The sequence below is a fragment of the Lithobates pipiens genome, unplaced genomic scaffold (assembly GCF_037356315.1).
Source record: "Lithobates pipiens isolate NorthernLeopardFrog02 unplaced genomic scaffold, aLitPip1_a1.2 Scaffold_19, whole genome shotgun sequence".
NCBI lineage: Eukaryota > Metazoa > Chordata > Amphibia > Anura > Ranidae > Lithobates > Lithobates pipiens.
This window is the reverse complement of record NW_027507764.1, coordinates 576121395-576137048: the sequence shown is the minus strand read 5'-3', so window position 1 is coordinate 576137048 and position 15654 is coordinate 576121395. Positions and strand designations below refer to the sequence as shown.

General features: G+C 45.0%; 1 protein-coding gene and 1 pseudogene across 1 annotated transcript in view; both read left to right on the top strand.

The window, feature by feature from the left end:
* The window catches only part of TRAPPC9 (trafficking protein particle complex subunit 9), a 903391-nt gene that overhangs the window by 574249 nt on the left and 313488 nt on the right, over positions 1-15654 (top strand). The window lies entirely within an intron of this gene.
* On the top strand, positions 3857-4719 carry LOC143997882 (securin-like; annotated as a pseudogene).

Here is a 15654-nt window from a genome sequence, read left to right as displayed (position 1 = left end):
AGATTAAAAAAAATTAATGAATCCCTTTTGAAAAGTAGCAGTGCACTTCCTGTGCCTTGACCCTCATAGCTGTATATCTGCAGTGCTGGACCACCTAAGGTTCTGCTTCATCTGACTGCTATTCCCAGGAGATTTGGATTAAAATTTGGGTAAAGTCACCACTGTGCTGCTCACTGTTCTTGCTGGAGAGGAAGCCATACCTGAGGACCTGAATGTGGTCGAGGTCATCTGGGGCTATCCCCCCTTCAGTCCACCATGAATGATGCTGCCAGATTTATCCACCTTACCAACCATTCCGTGTCTAACAGTAACAGCAAATGACAGCACTAGATTTTTTTACTTTCACTCATGTGCAAACTATGCATGCAGTTGCCACCAGAGCTGGGGGGGGTTCATTATAAAAAGTTTTTTTTGTTTTTTTTTTAGATTTCATTTAGCTTTATTGCTATTGCAAGAGGCTAACAGTCCCCCTATGTAATAGCATTTTAGGATATGACGGATCCCCTGTATGGAGGCATGGGCGGTCTATTAGACCCCTATTTTCTCCCTTGCCCTCCACTCAATCCAAATGGTCTCAAAATCACTAGAGAAGCGGTAGAACCTGAGGGGGTTATGGGGACTGGGAGGCTGTGCTTCACAGTACTGTAAAAGTGATCAGGTGGCTTTATAGCTGCCTGGGGCACTTTTACTTTGTAGTAATGGAACCAAATGGTAGCATGAGCTGTGACCTTGATTTCTAGGATGTGTATATATGACCTGCGGATATCAAGTGGTCAATACACATGCGTTAACGTGCGTTAGGGCACTCGCTAATGTACATTGCGTTATGACAGACCATTTGTTATGAATGGGCCGCAATCAATGGGCTTCCCACACACCAGATCAAAGGAATGGGCTGCCAACATACCAGATTAAATGAATGGGCTGCCCACACACCAGATCAAATGAATGGGCTGCCCACACACCAGATCAAATGAATGGGCTGCCCACACACCAGATCAAATGAATGGGCTGCCCACACACCAGATCAAATGAATGGGCTGCCCACACACCAGATCAAATGAATGGGCTGCCCACACACCAGATCAAATGAATGGGCTGTCTCACACCACATCAAATGCATGGGCTGCCCACACACCAGATCAAATGTATGGGCTGCCCACACACCAGATCAAATGAATGGGCTGCCAACGAACCAGATCAAATGAATGGGCTGCCCACACACCAGATCGAATGAATGGGCTGCCCACACACCAGATCGAATGAATGGGCTGCCCACACACCAGATCGAATGAATGGGCTGCCCACACACCAGATCGAATGAATGGGCTGCCCACACACCAGATCTAATGAATGGGCTGCCCACACACCAGATCAAATGAACGGGCTGCCAACATACCAGATCAAATGAATGGGCTGCCAACATACCAGATCAAATGAATGGGCTGCCAACATACCAGATCAAATGAATGGGCTGCCCACACACCAGATCAAATGAATGGGCTGCCCACACACCAGATCAAATGAATGGGCTGCCAACATACCACAACAGATAAATTGGCTACCAACACACCATCATGAATGAAAACATTTCCATGGCCCTATTTTTAAAATGCAGAACACCACAACACATGCTATATGTGGTTTGCTATGGTACGTTGTGCACTGCTGTACTATGCATCAGGGTGGCATTTACAATGAATTACACTTTGATGCACTGCACATAGAGTAGGTGTGTTGCCATGCATATTGCATTTTAGCATGCTTTTCAATGCGCAAATGTAAATGGGCCCTCTGTGTTTTATGAACTTTGTTTCAGTGCTTAGTTTGACCAAAATGCTCCTAGGCAGACTATATTTCTATGCAGACCACCCTAGGTAAGGCCCACATGTGACCCTGAGTCTCCATAATGGAAAGAACTGAAATGTTTTGAATGAAAGGTATAGCGCTGATGCTAGATGTCCAGCAGCCAGGAAATTAGGTGGGCTCTATTGCTGCAGCAAGTAAGCACTTTCAGTGCAGGAAAGTAGCCAGGGGAGTAAAGATGTGCAAGATTGAAGGGAAGGTTGGAGTTCAGCTTTAAAACCTCTCAACACAGGCAGTTAATAAAGCAAATAGATAATATTTATTTCAGTGATTCTAGCTGCTTGACTCCTCTGTCATTTGCATTTCCTCGCAGTATGCGATCAGCCAAGACGCTCTTCCTATTGGTCGTCCCGGTTTGTAGGTGCAGGTGGCAGCGATTACCCTCTGTCACATGAAATTAAAAATGGCTGTGAAGCAGTGGGAGGGAGCGATGGCCGTCACTGCACTCGCGGATGCTTTTTAATGACAGTGATTAAAAGGAAGAACATCAGAATTTGTTTTCATAATAGATTTGCAGCATATGGAATTTGCTTAAAATTGGCGATTATTTTTATCTTTTGTAAAGTGTGCAGTCTTTTCCGTTCCTGGTTATCAGAGTTAATCTTCATTGTTGAGCTTCTCACAGCATGCACTTTTAGCTGCAGCAAGTCAACCAAGCCTGCATCTAGATCACTGGGGGAATGCTCAGGGTTACGATTGGGGTATGCCTAAAAATGATGGGCTTTAAACATATATTTGACGTTGGGCTGAACTCCACATTAAAGATCTGCTGCATTATCGGAAACATCTAAAAATGCAAATTTGTGCCAAAGCAGTACCCCGAAAAATGTAAAACAATTCTTGAATCCCTCTTGAAAAGTAGCAGTGCACTTCCTGTGCCTTGACCCTCATAGCTGTATATCTTTAGTGCTGAACCCTCATAGCTGTATATCTTCAGTGCTGGACCCTCATAGCTGTATATCTTCAGTGCTGAACTTTAATAGCTGTATATCTTCAGTGCTGGACCTACATAGCTGTATATCTGCAGTGCTGGACCCTCATAGCTGTATATCTGCAGTGCTGGACCCTCATAGCTGTATATCTGCAGTGCTGGACCCTCATAGCTGTATATCTTTAGTGCTGGAACCTCATAGCTGTAGATCTTCAATGCTGGACCCTCATAGCTGTATATCTTCAGTGCTGGACCCTCATAGCTGTATATCTTCAGTGCTGGATCCTCATAGCTGTATATCTTCAGTGCTGGACCCTCATAGCTGTATATCTTCAGTGCTGGACCCTCATAGCTGTATATCTTCAGTGCTGGACCCTCATAGCTGTATATCTTCAGTGCTGGATCCTCATAGCTGTATATCTTCAGTGCTGGATCCTCATAGCTGTATATCTTCAGTGCTGGATCCTCATAGCTGTATATCTTCAGTGCTGAACCCTCATAGCTGTATATCTTCAGTGCTGGACCCTCATAGCTGTATAGCTTCAGTGCTGGACCACCTAAGGTTCTGCTTCATCTGACTGCTATTCCCAGGAGATTTGGATTAAAATTTGGTAAAGTCACCACTGTGCTGCTCACTGTTCTTGCTGGAGAGGAAGCCATACCTGAGGACCTGCACGTGTTTGTGGGTCACCTGGGACCGTGAGTGGAAGCATGCTCACCAATACCTGGGACTAGGTGGTATATGCGGTCATGTGAAGAATCTACAAGTACAGAGTTCCTTTGAAAAGTGACTTGTCCCATATTACTCCAATGCACTTGTATGTTTGCATTAGGAGCCTGTGTCCACGCCACCAGTCCAGCATACATCTGTTACCTCACTCCCAGTAACAGAATGGGATCCCATGCACACTCTCATTTAACGCTTTCCTTTCTGTACCTCGTGACCAGGCCATGGATAGCTGTAACGCTAGTCTGTTCTCAGTTGCTATGGGAGATGGACTGCTAGGGAGGGAGCCAGACACCCTCACTACAGGAGGACCTGTGACCTTACCAGGTACCATGCCTAACATCTGGTTGCTTGTAGCTTGTTCTTTCACTTAATTATTCAAAGCAGCTAATACTCCTCATCCTCATCTTGCCGAGTTAACCCTTTGTAGTGGTGTTACTTCATATCCCATAGTGCAAATACAGACCCAGGTACTTTGGGATATGCCAGAACCTACATGCACCCCTTTGAATAACTTCAGACCAGGCTCAGAATGGTTAATGCAACTTTAATGATGATGGGCAGCATGGCACTACAAAAGGAATAACGTCCTGTCCCAGAATCTAAATAAAATAGTGTAGTGGCCCAGTAACCCTTGTATTTGACTGGAGGAGGTGCAGGGTATTATGCCTTGCCGGTTTTCCCTAAAGTGAAGCACGGCGACTGTGATTTTCACTGACCAAGAGAATGGAGATGTTGCTTCTACTACTCTGTCCAAGGATCACGTTACATTAACAAGCTCTGGAAAGCCGCTTTTGAAAAGTCATCCAGGAAAGGTGTTTGGCAGCTTTGGAACTGTGGTGAAGCCAAGAAAAGTTCTGGGAAATGTCAACAAGCAGGTTGTCAACATGGCAGTTCCACAGAAAAAAATCAGCACTCGGAGTGAAGAATTCTGCACTAGTTACTAAGCAGATTTTGAAACCTTTGATGCCACAGAAGAGCACCAACTGAGCCATCTCTACCTTGCTGGAGTTCCCCTGTTTGTGCATGAAAAGGAAGCTGCAGAGTTTTATGCTTTGACCCAGGAGCCTGCTCCAATGGATATTCCAGTCTTTAGCCGGGAGTCAGATATTTCAAGCACACTGCCATCTTTTCTGGCATGACTTGCCTCAGATGGCAAACGGTTACTTTGGTTTTTACTAGTATATCATTTTAAATAAACGTTGAATTTATAATCTATGGTGGTCTCTTTGACTTTTCAAGGAGTTTCCCCTAATAAATTCACTTTACAAAAAAAATAGTTTAGTCACCCAGGCATACCTCCGTGAGTCCATATAGGCATTATCCATGACCTGGATTCAGTCTGTAACTGACTATCGATAACTTTAGCGCCACCCTTGCCCTCACAGGGGTCTTCACTCCATTCTCTAGCCACCCCGCTGCCGAAGCCCTGACCTTGGCTGTTGCCCTGTTTATGTGACAGGTGGGCCCACAAAACCAAAAGCCCAGGAACTGAGCCTAAACCGTTTAATCCCTTACCCCCCTCCTAGGTCGGCTGCTACACATATACACTACAACCTGCCTACTTGCAGTGCAAGAATCTCCCTGCTAATGCTTCATTCTTTGGACTTGTTCTTCCTTTACCTTTGCTCCTTGAAGCTAAGACATGGGTAGGGCACACCGTTAGGTGCTAAAACATATCTGAGTTGCTTCAGCAATCTTCTTAATTTTGGCACCAGAACCTTTTAGAATGCCTTGACTTTTGCCTATGGGGAAGGCAAACATGACCCCCCCCCCCCCCCCTAATGTGAAATCACTCATCACTTGGCATCTGAGTGACCCATCACCAGACATATCGTGGCATCACTTTACATCTGAGTGACCAAGCACCATGCACACGTGTTTGTGTTTTATCATGGGTAGTGAGCTACACAACAACAAAGGTAAGCATTGGCACTGCCTACCAGTACTGTGCTTCATAGTTATATGCTTGTCCAGTACAGGTTCATTTTAACCTTTCAGGCACTGTTTTTGGCAGATCTAGATCTTCGCCAATGTTCCCAGTACAGTGGGTTAAGAACATGTACAAAAAGTACAAAGTAAGGAAATCAGTAGAGCCCTTATGCTGTAGTATTAGCCTTTGTTCACATAGGCGTACTATAGCATACATCTGCTGTGTTTGCCCACACGAGATGTACTGGTATTTTGAGCATCCATGTTAAGCCTGAATGGGTGCCAGATTGGGACCACCGACTGTGTCCCAATTGACATGAACAGGACAGGTATGGCAACTTTGACCAAGGTAAGTATGTATGTGCCATACCTGTGGGAACCTTTAGAAGCTAGAACTCACTGGAGCAATCACCATTACTTCAGTGATCTCCACTAGCCTCCGGGTTCCATACCGAGCAGGTGTCCTGCTGCTTACTGGACATAGGAAGTTGCTCACTCGGCATGAGCGCCATTCAATGAACACTTTGCATTTTCTCAATGAATACAAAGTTCTCTCTAAATTGGAGGAGGTAAAGATCTTGACACCATAGCCCCGCTTTTCCACCTCATCCAATCTGAGAATGCTTTGCTAATCACTGAGAGAATGCAAAGTATTCCCTGAATCATGCCATGCCGAACGATAGACCTTTTGTGTTCGGAATGCAGCAGGGCAGACAACTCAGCAGGAGACCCGGGAGTATCAATTCCTACTACAGTAATTTCTGACTTCCCTGGGGATCCCACAGTTATACTTTACATTGGTCCAAGCTCAAACAATGTAAAAATTGCCATGCCTAAACTTCAGCTCTTAAGAAAATAAATAAATCAAGCTGGTGTAGTAAGGATTGGAAAAGGGTAACTTACATTGGTGAAGTTGCAAGGGACCATGTGAGGATGGTGGTGGCAACCTCAAAATATAGGTTGTGAAGAATATTTCTTCACGCAGAGAGTGGTATGGATGCTCTCAATGCCCGGGGAGGGCAGGGTCCACCTGGAGGACATTAGGATAGTGGAAGGAACTTGATGTGGAAAAACCCCTAAAGTTGTGGGTGATGCAGAGGTCCTCATCGGTGGATTGGTCACCATATTGGGGGACTATACTGTATTAGGGGAAAAGAGACCCCAAGGACAAATATAATCTTGGTAACAAAGTATTTATTTAAAACACCATCTTCCACATTGACCGCCTTATATTCAGGTTGTTGATTAAGATACAAAATTCGGCACTGTATTCTAGACATGTACTGACAAGGGTGCTGGCAGATTCTAGACTTGTAAACATCGTACTTATGTTCTCACCGGCTATCAACAAATAACATTTTTTTTTTTTTTTGCAACTGAGAAAATCTGCAAATCTGCATTTTAATAAAGGTCAGTGCGCTATTTTGTTTCTACGATTTGCATAAATCTAACAAGATAAAATATGTCCACTCGGCACTTTCCGAAGAAGCTGCCTCCTTCGAAGTTGTCTTAGGTAAAGTCAGCAGAACAATTGTCCCGGAGTGGCGGCAGCCACTGAGTTGTATGCAACATGCATTAGGGAACTGGATATTAAATAGGTATTTAGGGCCTGTGCGCACAGACGCAAAATATACTGCGTACTGTAATGCGTACTTTTTTTTACGAATCTGAGCAAAGCTCTTTTATGCTTCGGGCCTGCATCCAATAGTCCTATGTATGGACTACAGTGGTGTGAAAAAGTGTTTGCCCCCTTCCTCATTTCCTGTTCCTTTGCATGTTTGTCACACTTAAGTGTTTCGGAACATCAAACCAATTTAAACAATAGTCAAGGACAACACAAGTAAACACAAAATGCAATTTGTAAATGAAGGTGTTTATTATTAAAGGTGAAAAAAAATCCAAACCATCATGGCCCTGTGTGAAAAAGTGATTGCCCCCTAAACCTAATAACTGGTTGGGCCACCCTTAGCAGCAACAACTGCAACCAAGCGTTTGCGATAATGTGCAATGAGGCTTTTACAGCGTCCTGGAGGAATTTTGGCCCACTCATCTTTGCAGAATTGTCCTAATTCAGTTACATTAGACGGTTTTCGAGCATGAACGGCCTTTTTAAGGTCATACCACAACATCTCAATAGGATTCAGGTCAGGACTTTGGCTAGGCCACTCCAAAGTCTTCATTTTGTTTTTCTTCAGCCATTCGGTGGTGGACTTGCTGGTGTGTTTAGGATCATTGTCCTGCTGCAGAACCCAAGTTCGTTTCAGCTTGAGTACACGAACAGATGGTCGGACATTCTCCTTCAGGATCTCTTGGTAGACAGCAGAATTCATAGTTCCTTTTATCACGGCAAGTCTTCCAGGTCCTGAAGCAGCAAAACAGCCCCAGACCATCACACTACCACCACCATATTTTACTGTTGGTATAATGTTCTTTTTATGAAATGCAGTGTTCCTTCTACGCCAGATATACTTGGACACACACCTTCCAAAGAGTTCCACTTTTGTCTCATCGGTCCACAGAATGTTGTCCCAAAAGTCTTGGGGATCATCAAGATGTGTTGTGGAGAAATTGAGATGAGCTTTGATGTTCTTTTTGCTCAGCAGTGTTTTTCTCCTTGGAACTCTGCCATGCAGGCCATTTTTGCCCAGTCTTTTCCTGATGGTGGAGGCATGAACGCTGACCTTAACTGAGGCAAGTGAGGCCTGCAGTTCCTTGGACGTTGTTGTGGGGTCTTTTGTGACCTCTTGGATGAGTCGTCGCTGCGCTCTTGGGGTAATTTTGGGCGGCCGGACACTCCTGGGAAGGTTCACCACTGTTCCATGTCTTCGCCATTTGTGGATAATGGCTCTCACTGTGGTTCGCTGGATTCCCAAAGCTTTGGAAATGGCTTTATAACCCTTTCCAGACTGATAGATCTCAATTACTTTCTTTCTCAATTGTTCCTGAATTTCTTTGGGTCTCGGCATGATGTGTAGCTTTTAAGGATCTTCTGGTGGACCTTACTGTGTCAAGCAGCTCCTATTTAAGTGATGCCTTGATTGTGAACAGGTGTGGCAATAATCAGGCCTGGGTGTGGCTATAGAAATTGAACTCAGGTGTGGACAACCACAGTTATAGTATGTTTTAACAAGGGGGGCAATCACTTTTTCACACAGGGCCATGATGGTTTGGATTTTTTTTCACCTTTAATAATAAACACCTTCATTTACAAATTGCATTTTGTGTTTACTTGTGTTGTCCTTGACTATTGTTTAAATTGGTTTGATGTTCCGAAACACTTAAGTGTGACAAACATGCAAAGGAACAGGAAATGAGGAAGGGGGCAAACACTTTTTCACACCACTGTATATTTGACAAAGTTTGCATATAACTGTTCAAGGTTTATATATGTAAAGCTTAAATCTAAGCTTTTGCCCATTAATTGTGACAGGAGAGCAGCCTGCATTCTAGCAACCATGGACACTAGGCAGCAGGAGCAACCTGTATCCTAGCAACCAAGCATGCTAGGCAGTAGGAGCAACCTGTGTCCTAGCAACCAAGCATGCTAGGCATCAAGAGCCATCTGAGTCCTAGCAACCTAAGACACTAGGTGGTAGGAATTTCCTGCATCCCAAAAAAACAGGGATGCTAGGTGGCAGGAGCTAGCAACCTAGAGCGCAAGGTGGCAGGAATGGTTAAACTTATAGCAACCATGGACGCTAGCTGGCAAGAGCCACCCTGCATGCCAACTTGGGACACTAGGCCGCAGGATCCATCTTTGACCTAGCAACCAAGAATGCTGGACAGCAGGAGCCACCTGCATCCTAGCAACCTAGTACCTCTAGATGACAGGAGCTTTCGAAGTCCTAGCAACCTTGGGCCATAGGTGGCAGAGGCTGCCTGTGTCCTAGCAACCAAGGACACTAGGTGACACAAGTCTTCTGCATCCCAGCAACCTGTTACACTAGGCACCAGCTGCCTGAGTCCCAGCAACCGAGGACGCAAGGTGGCAGTAGCTTTATGTTCCTTGGCAAGTAGGGTATATTTGCTTTGTACACATGTAATGTTGGCATAGATGTTAAATGTGTACAGACATGCTTTTTCGTATGATCCTATATAAAATCATATGTCAGGGCAAAAAATCTGTATGCAAAATCTCTCTGCATGTATGCCATTAAAGTAATGCCCTGATTGTAAGGTGAAACAATCAAAGAGGGACACAAAAGAGACTTTTCAAATTTTAGCAATAACGGGGACCTTCTGGTGTCTTTCTTCTTTTAGGCAGGACTTATTCATTAACATTGTAAAACAGAGTACAGGTTTACTTTAATGTAGACCTGTAGTAAAGCTGATGTTTAATCTTTTATCTTGCATTCCCTGGTTCCTAGGAAAACTGGTTGAATAGCAGACAGACTGGTATTGTGAGAAGCAGTAAAATGCAATCACTGTGTAAGGCTGCAAAGCAGGAAGCTGAGCCTGCCTATGTCATGAACAAATATGGCTGCCTCCTTGTGCCTGTATAATTTCAAAGATAAAAAAAAGATTTTTGTAACTTTAGCGGTACCCCCGTAGGGTCTGTAGAATGTAGTAATTCTACCTGTTACCCTGCCCAGCCTGGCATTCACTTCCAGTCACTCTCCAGACAATGAACAGTCCATCAGCTGTATTTTATTGAGGGATTAGAACTTGGATGGGGTAAAGGAATTCATGGGATGTCCAGAAAATTATTCTTGCATGATATGGGACAGTTTGGATATTCATCTTCTGCACAACACTTGCAGACTTTTCTCTCCAGCAAAAATCTTCAAGCTCAGCTAGGACATGGTTTGGCCTAACTCTGGTTTCAGCCAAGCCTTAGCAAATTTCCTTATTACAGGCAGGGACCGCGGGCCCCTCTAGTGTAGCAACCAAACTAGAAAAAGTCTTTAGTGCTAGCCAACCTTTTTTAGTGGACTACTGATCCCAGTCAGCCCTTTGCAGACCCTGACAGCTCCCCCAGCTGCAGCAGCCCGACTTTGCCATTAACAACACAGTCTCTCCCGCTGCCTTTACATCCATCTCTGACCGCCTTCTAGTCCTCTCCGGCATGCCTCTTCCAGCTCTCCCGACTGTGCCTGTCACTCACCGACACCTGATGGAAGCCTGAATGGGTGCCAGATTGGGACCACCGACTGTGTCCCAATTGACATGAACAGGACAGGTATGGCAACTTTGACCAAGTTAAGTATGTATGTGCCATACTTGTGGGATCCCTTTAGAAGCTAGAACTCACTGGAGCTATCACCATTACTTCAGTGATCTCCACTAGCTTACGGGTTCCATACCGAGCAGGTGTCCTGCTGCTTACTGGACATAGGAAGTTGCTCACTCGGCATGAGCGCCATTCAATGAACACTTTGCATTTTCTCAGTGAATACAAAGTTCTCTCCCGACTGTGCCTGTCACTCACCGACACCTGATGGATCCCTCCTGAAGGCTTGCCCGGCAATATTCCCCACTGTCCTCTCCTGCTCCTATTCAGGACACCCCTTGGGTTGTGTGGGGATCCTTGACAGCTCCGAACCCCTGGCCCAAGGTCACCCCCCCCCCCCGACTGGAGGGCTCCCTCCAAGGCCCCCATAACCTAACACTCCATCTCCTAGTGTCCCCAGACAACCCCCCACCCAGCTGGGCTCACCCTGGGTATTCAGGGAGGCCTGCCCCCTGCCAATCCAGATTGGGGATTGGTCAGGGCTCCTCAGAACACCCCAGGCAGCTCCACCCTGCTTTCCCACCTTACTTCTAGAAGCCTCTACAAGCAGAAGGGAGGTAACAAAAAGATGAATCTAGTCACCAGCCTACTCTAAGCCACTCTCAGCCACAGATGACAACAAACAGGCTAAGCTAACCTGCCTAAATTTACCTGCACTGACAAAAATCTTAACTCTAGCACCTACCTAAGTAGAGGGTGCTACATAACGTTGTATTGTAATAACATACGTACATTGTTGCATCACATTTACCAGGATTAGGCTGTTGCGATTTGAAAAGAGGGAATTTGGTGCTTTGCCTCCTCCTCTCCCCCCGGAACGTTGCTTCGTCCTCTGTGCATTCTCCACCAGGAAAGAACGTGAAGTTATTCGGCTTGACAAGCTGTATTTATTTGCTCATACCGCCTGTGAGCCGAGGCACTGTTGCTGTGGAAATCTGCAGACAAAATGATCAGTTAACCTTAATTTGATGTGATCGGGGTTGTCTATAACACTCGCTGAATTTATTTGTTTGATTATAATATTTATGTTCTTTACGGCCTCTGCGCCGTGCACAATGTGAGTGTGCCCTGATCCTTTCTCCTTTCCCTGCATCTCGAGGGGTGGGGGGGTATTCGATCTATAAAACACTGAACTAGTATTTCCTGGCTATTCCTTTATCGTTCCTTTATCGTTCGTGAAGACCTTTCTAGTTTCATTACATGCCTTAGACCAGTGATTCTCAACCAGGGTTCCGTGGAGTCCTAGGGTTCCTCTAGAGGTTGTTAGGGGTTCCTTCAGTAATGGGCCATTTCTGCCTCTCAGATAAGTTCCCACTGACACCATTGATCTTTTTAGCTATCTGTAAGGAGGTAATTCTTCCCAATGGCCACAAGTGTAAGGACCATTCCTCCCACTGACCATCACACTAATGTATCATGAGTTGTAGATTTCTAATTTTTAGCAGGGGTTCCCAGAGACTGGAGAACTATTTCAAGGGTTCCTCTGTGTTGAAAAGGTTGAGAAAGGCTGCCTTAGACCCAAGGGGGACATCACTGGGTCTATGTCCTTATCATTAGGTTGCTGTGCAAACATGTGATGCCTGGTGTGCATGTGCAGTTCTTGCCAGGGTTCACAAATGTCTACCAAAATATATAACGGAGAAAGAAAAACGAGAGTTCAAGGATGACTGCTAGGCATATAAGAGTAATATCCCCTAAAAAGACAATGTTTATTACAAATAGTTAATTTGACTGCTTGACCACTGAACAGTTTTACCCCCTTCATGACCAGATACTTTAACTGGTAATTGCGCAGACATGCAACACTGTAGCCAAATAAAATTTATATCATTTTTTTTTCATACAAATATAACTTTTTTCTTATGGTGGTATTTGATTACCTCTGGGTTTTCTAGTTTTTGCAATATAAACCAATTGTGGGGAAAAAAAAAATGTTTTTCTTAGGTTCCCTTAGAAAATTTAGCAAAAAATTATCTTTCTTCAAAAAAATGTATCTCATTTCTTGAGGCACTAAAATGCCAGAACAGTACAAAGATCCCCTATATGACCCCTTTTTCGGAAAGCAAACAGTCCAGGGTAAAGTATTTAGTAAGAGGCATGGCAAGTTTTTGGAAAATGAAAAAAAAATAATTGGGGTTTTTTTTCTCACAAATTTTTTTTGTCACTAGTACTGCACTGGTGACAAAAAAAATTGTGAGAAAAAAAGCCCCAATTATTTTTTTTTAAAATTTTCCAAAATACTCGTGACAGTATGTAAAAAAAAACATACAAACATGAATAATAATTATTTATTACTTTGTTAACTTTTGTTTTTTACTATTTATTTTTTTTACATCCTGTCATCGGGGTAGTTCAGTGTCACCATGGATCTACCATTACAATTATATCATACTTGCCTCCACTGTGCAGCTTGCTTTTCATAGAGTGGCCCCAAACCTGCTCTTCTGGGGTCCCTCGGCTCCTCCCCACATCAGATAACCCCCTGGGAGAAGCGCTCCCGAGTCCAGCATTCGGCATCCATAGACGCTGAATTCAGGACTGGGCCCCACCCCCCCCCCCCCCGGGTTTTAGGGTTCAGGTAAGTAAAACGGGGGGGGGGGGCTGGGGGCCGGTCACTGACGGGTGTTTTTTCACCTTAATGCATAGGATGCATTAAGGTGAAAAAACACGACCCTTTACAACCCCTTTAAGCCCATGATAGGTGAAGCACGTTAGAGGGCGTGATTGAGTAAGGGATGGATCTACCATTAAGCCCATGGTGGGGAAGCAAGTTAGAGGGTGTGGTTCAGAAGGGGATGGATCTATCATTAAGCCCATGGTGAGTGAAACACATTAGGGGGTGTGGTTCATGAGAGGAAGGATCTACAATTAAGTCCATGGTGGGTGAATCATGGTAGGTGATGTGGTTCAGGAGGGGATGGATCGATCTACCATTAAGCCCATGATGGGTGAAGCACATTAGAGGGCGTGGTTCAGGAAGGGGTGGAACTACCATTAAGCCCATGGTGGGTGAAGCATGGTAGGGGATGTGGTTCAGGAGGGGATGGATCAATCTACCATTAAGCCCATGGTGGGTGAAGCACATTAGATGGTGTGGTTCAGGAAGGGATGGAACTACCATTAAGCCCATGGTGGGTGAAGCACATTAGATGGTGTGGTTCAGGAAGGGATGGAACTACCATTAAGCCCATGGTGAGTGAAGCACAGTAGGGGGTGTGGTTCAGGAGGGGGTGGGGCTACATTAAGCCCATGACTGGTGAAGAACAGTAGGTGGTGTGGTTCGGGAGGGGATGGATCTACCATTAAGCCCATGATGGTTGATGCAAGTTAGATGGCGTTGTTCAGGAAGGGATGGAACTACCATTGAGCCCATGGTGGGTGAAGCATGGTAGGGGATGTGGTTCAGGAGGGGATGGATCGATCTACCATTAAGCCCATGGTGGGTGAAGCACATTAGAGGGCGTGGTTCAGGAAGGGATGGAACTACCATTAATCCCATGGTGACTGAATCACGGTAGGGGGTGTGGTTCAGGAAGGGGTGGGGCTACATTAAGCCCATGGCGGGTGAAGCACGGTAGGTGGTGTGGTTCGGGAGGGGATGGATCTACCATTAAGCCCATGATGGGCGAAGCATACAAGAGGGCTTGGTTCGGGAGGGGATGGATCTACAATTAAGCCCATCATGGGTGAAGTACATTAGAGGACTTAGTTCGGGAGGGGATGGATCTACCAATAAGCCCACAATGAGCGAAGCATGTCAGAGGGTGGGGTTCAGGAAGGGATGGATCTGCAATTAAGCCCATTATAGGTAAAGCACAGTAGAGGGCTTGGTTCGAGAAGGGATGGATCTACCATTAAGCCCATCATGGGTGAAGCGCGTTAGAGGGCGTGGTTAAGAAGGGGACAGAGCTGAAGCCTTTCTGTCATATTTGCAGATGAGCAGCTTGCAATGTAAGCGTACATCTCTACCTTGTATGCACATGTATAACTTTGTTATCTTAAAGTGGAACTACACTGTATCTAAGCACCACACACCAAAACCACTATGTAATTTGTTCGTAATGTTCAGCGAAAACTCCCCCATGCGTCCACGTCTCCACGCTTTATTTTGATAAGAAATCACTTAGACCCCCCCCCCCCCCCCCCAGTGTTCCTGGCTGTGGCCAACTTGAGTAAGGGCAAAAGATTCATGTGCCATTTACTTCCTGGTATCCATATGCCCTTAGCTCAAGCATGCAGGCAGGAGGGTGTGCTTAGCTGAGAAAACCCCTCCTCCCCTCCACCCATGAGGACTCCTGGGATCCATGACATAATTTGCATAGTCCAGAAACCAATAAGTAGCTAAAGAAATGTAAAAAAAAAAAAGTTAAAATATATACCGTAAATATGATATACCTTACTATCTATTTACTAATGCTTGCAGCGTAAGGATTCAAAATAGTCAATGTTGTTTCACAGAGTCAAGTTTTAAGTTATGGATGCTAAACTTGCCTATAGCAGTAATATTCAGAGTGTCTTTCTCCATACGGGGGTGAACAGGGGTGAGAGCTGAAAGGGTTGGATGATGATCTGCTTTGCCTGACTTTTGTCTCTCTTTTTTTATTTCCTCTCTTCCCCTCATGGGAAATTGAACTGCTGTTGTTTTCTACTTTCTCAAAACTTCTCCAAAAAAAATCTCTATTGGTGTTTCTGACGTGATCACACAATAATAATTCAGGACAGACGGCGTATAGAGGTAAACAGACTCGGCTCTGGACGCAGTCTATCAGTATCCTGTACCGTGATGTGTTGATGTACACGTTATCATGGAGCTTGTACTTTTCGTATATTTGTGCGGCTTCTGTACCAAGAGGGAGGCGAGAGCCCAGCGCTGCTTTCCGATGACGCACAGTAATTTAATGGAGGAAGCGCCTTGAGGTCTCATCACTGCATCATAATCCCATAATCCCCTCTTATTTTTATTGTACA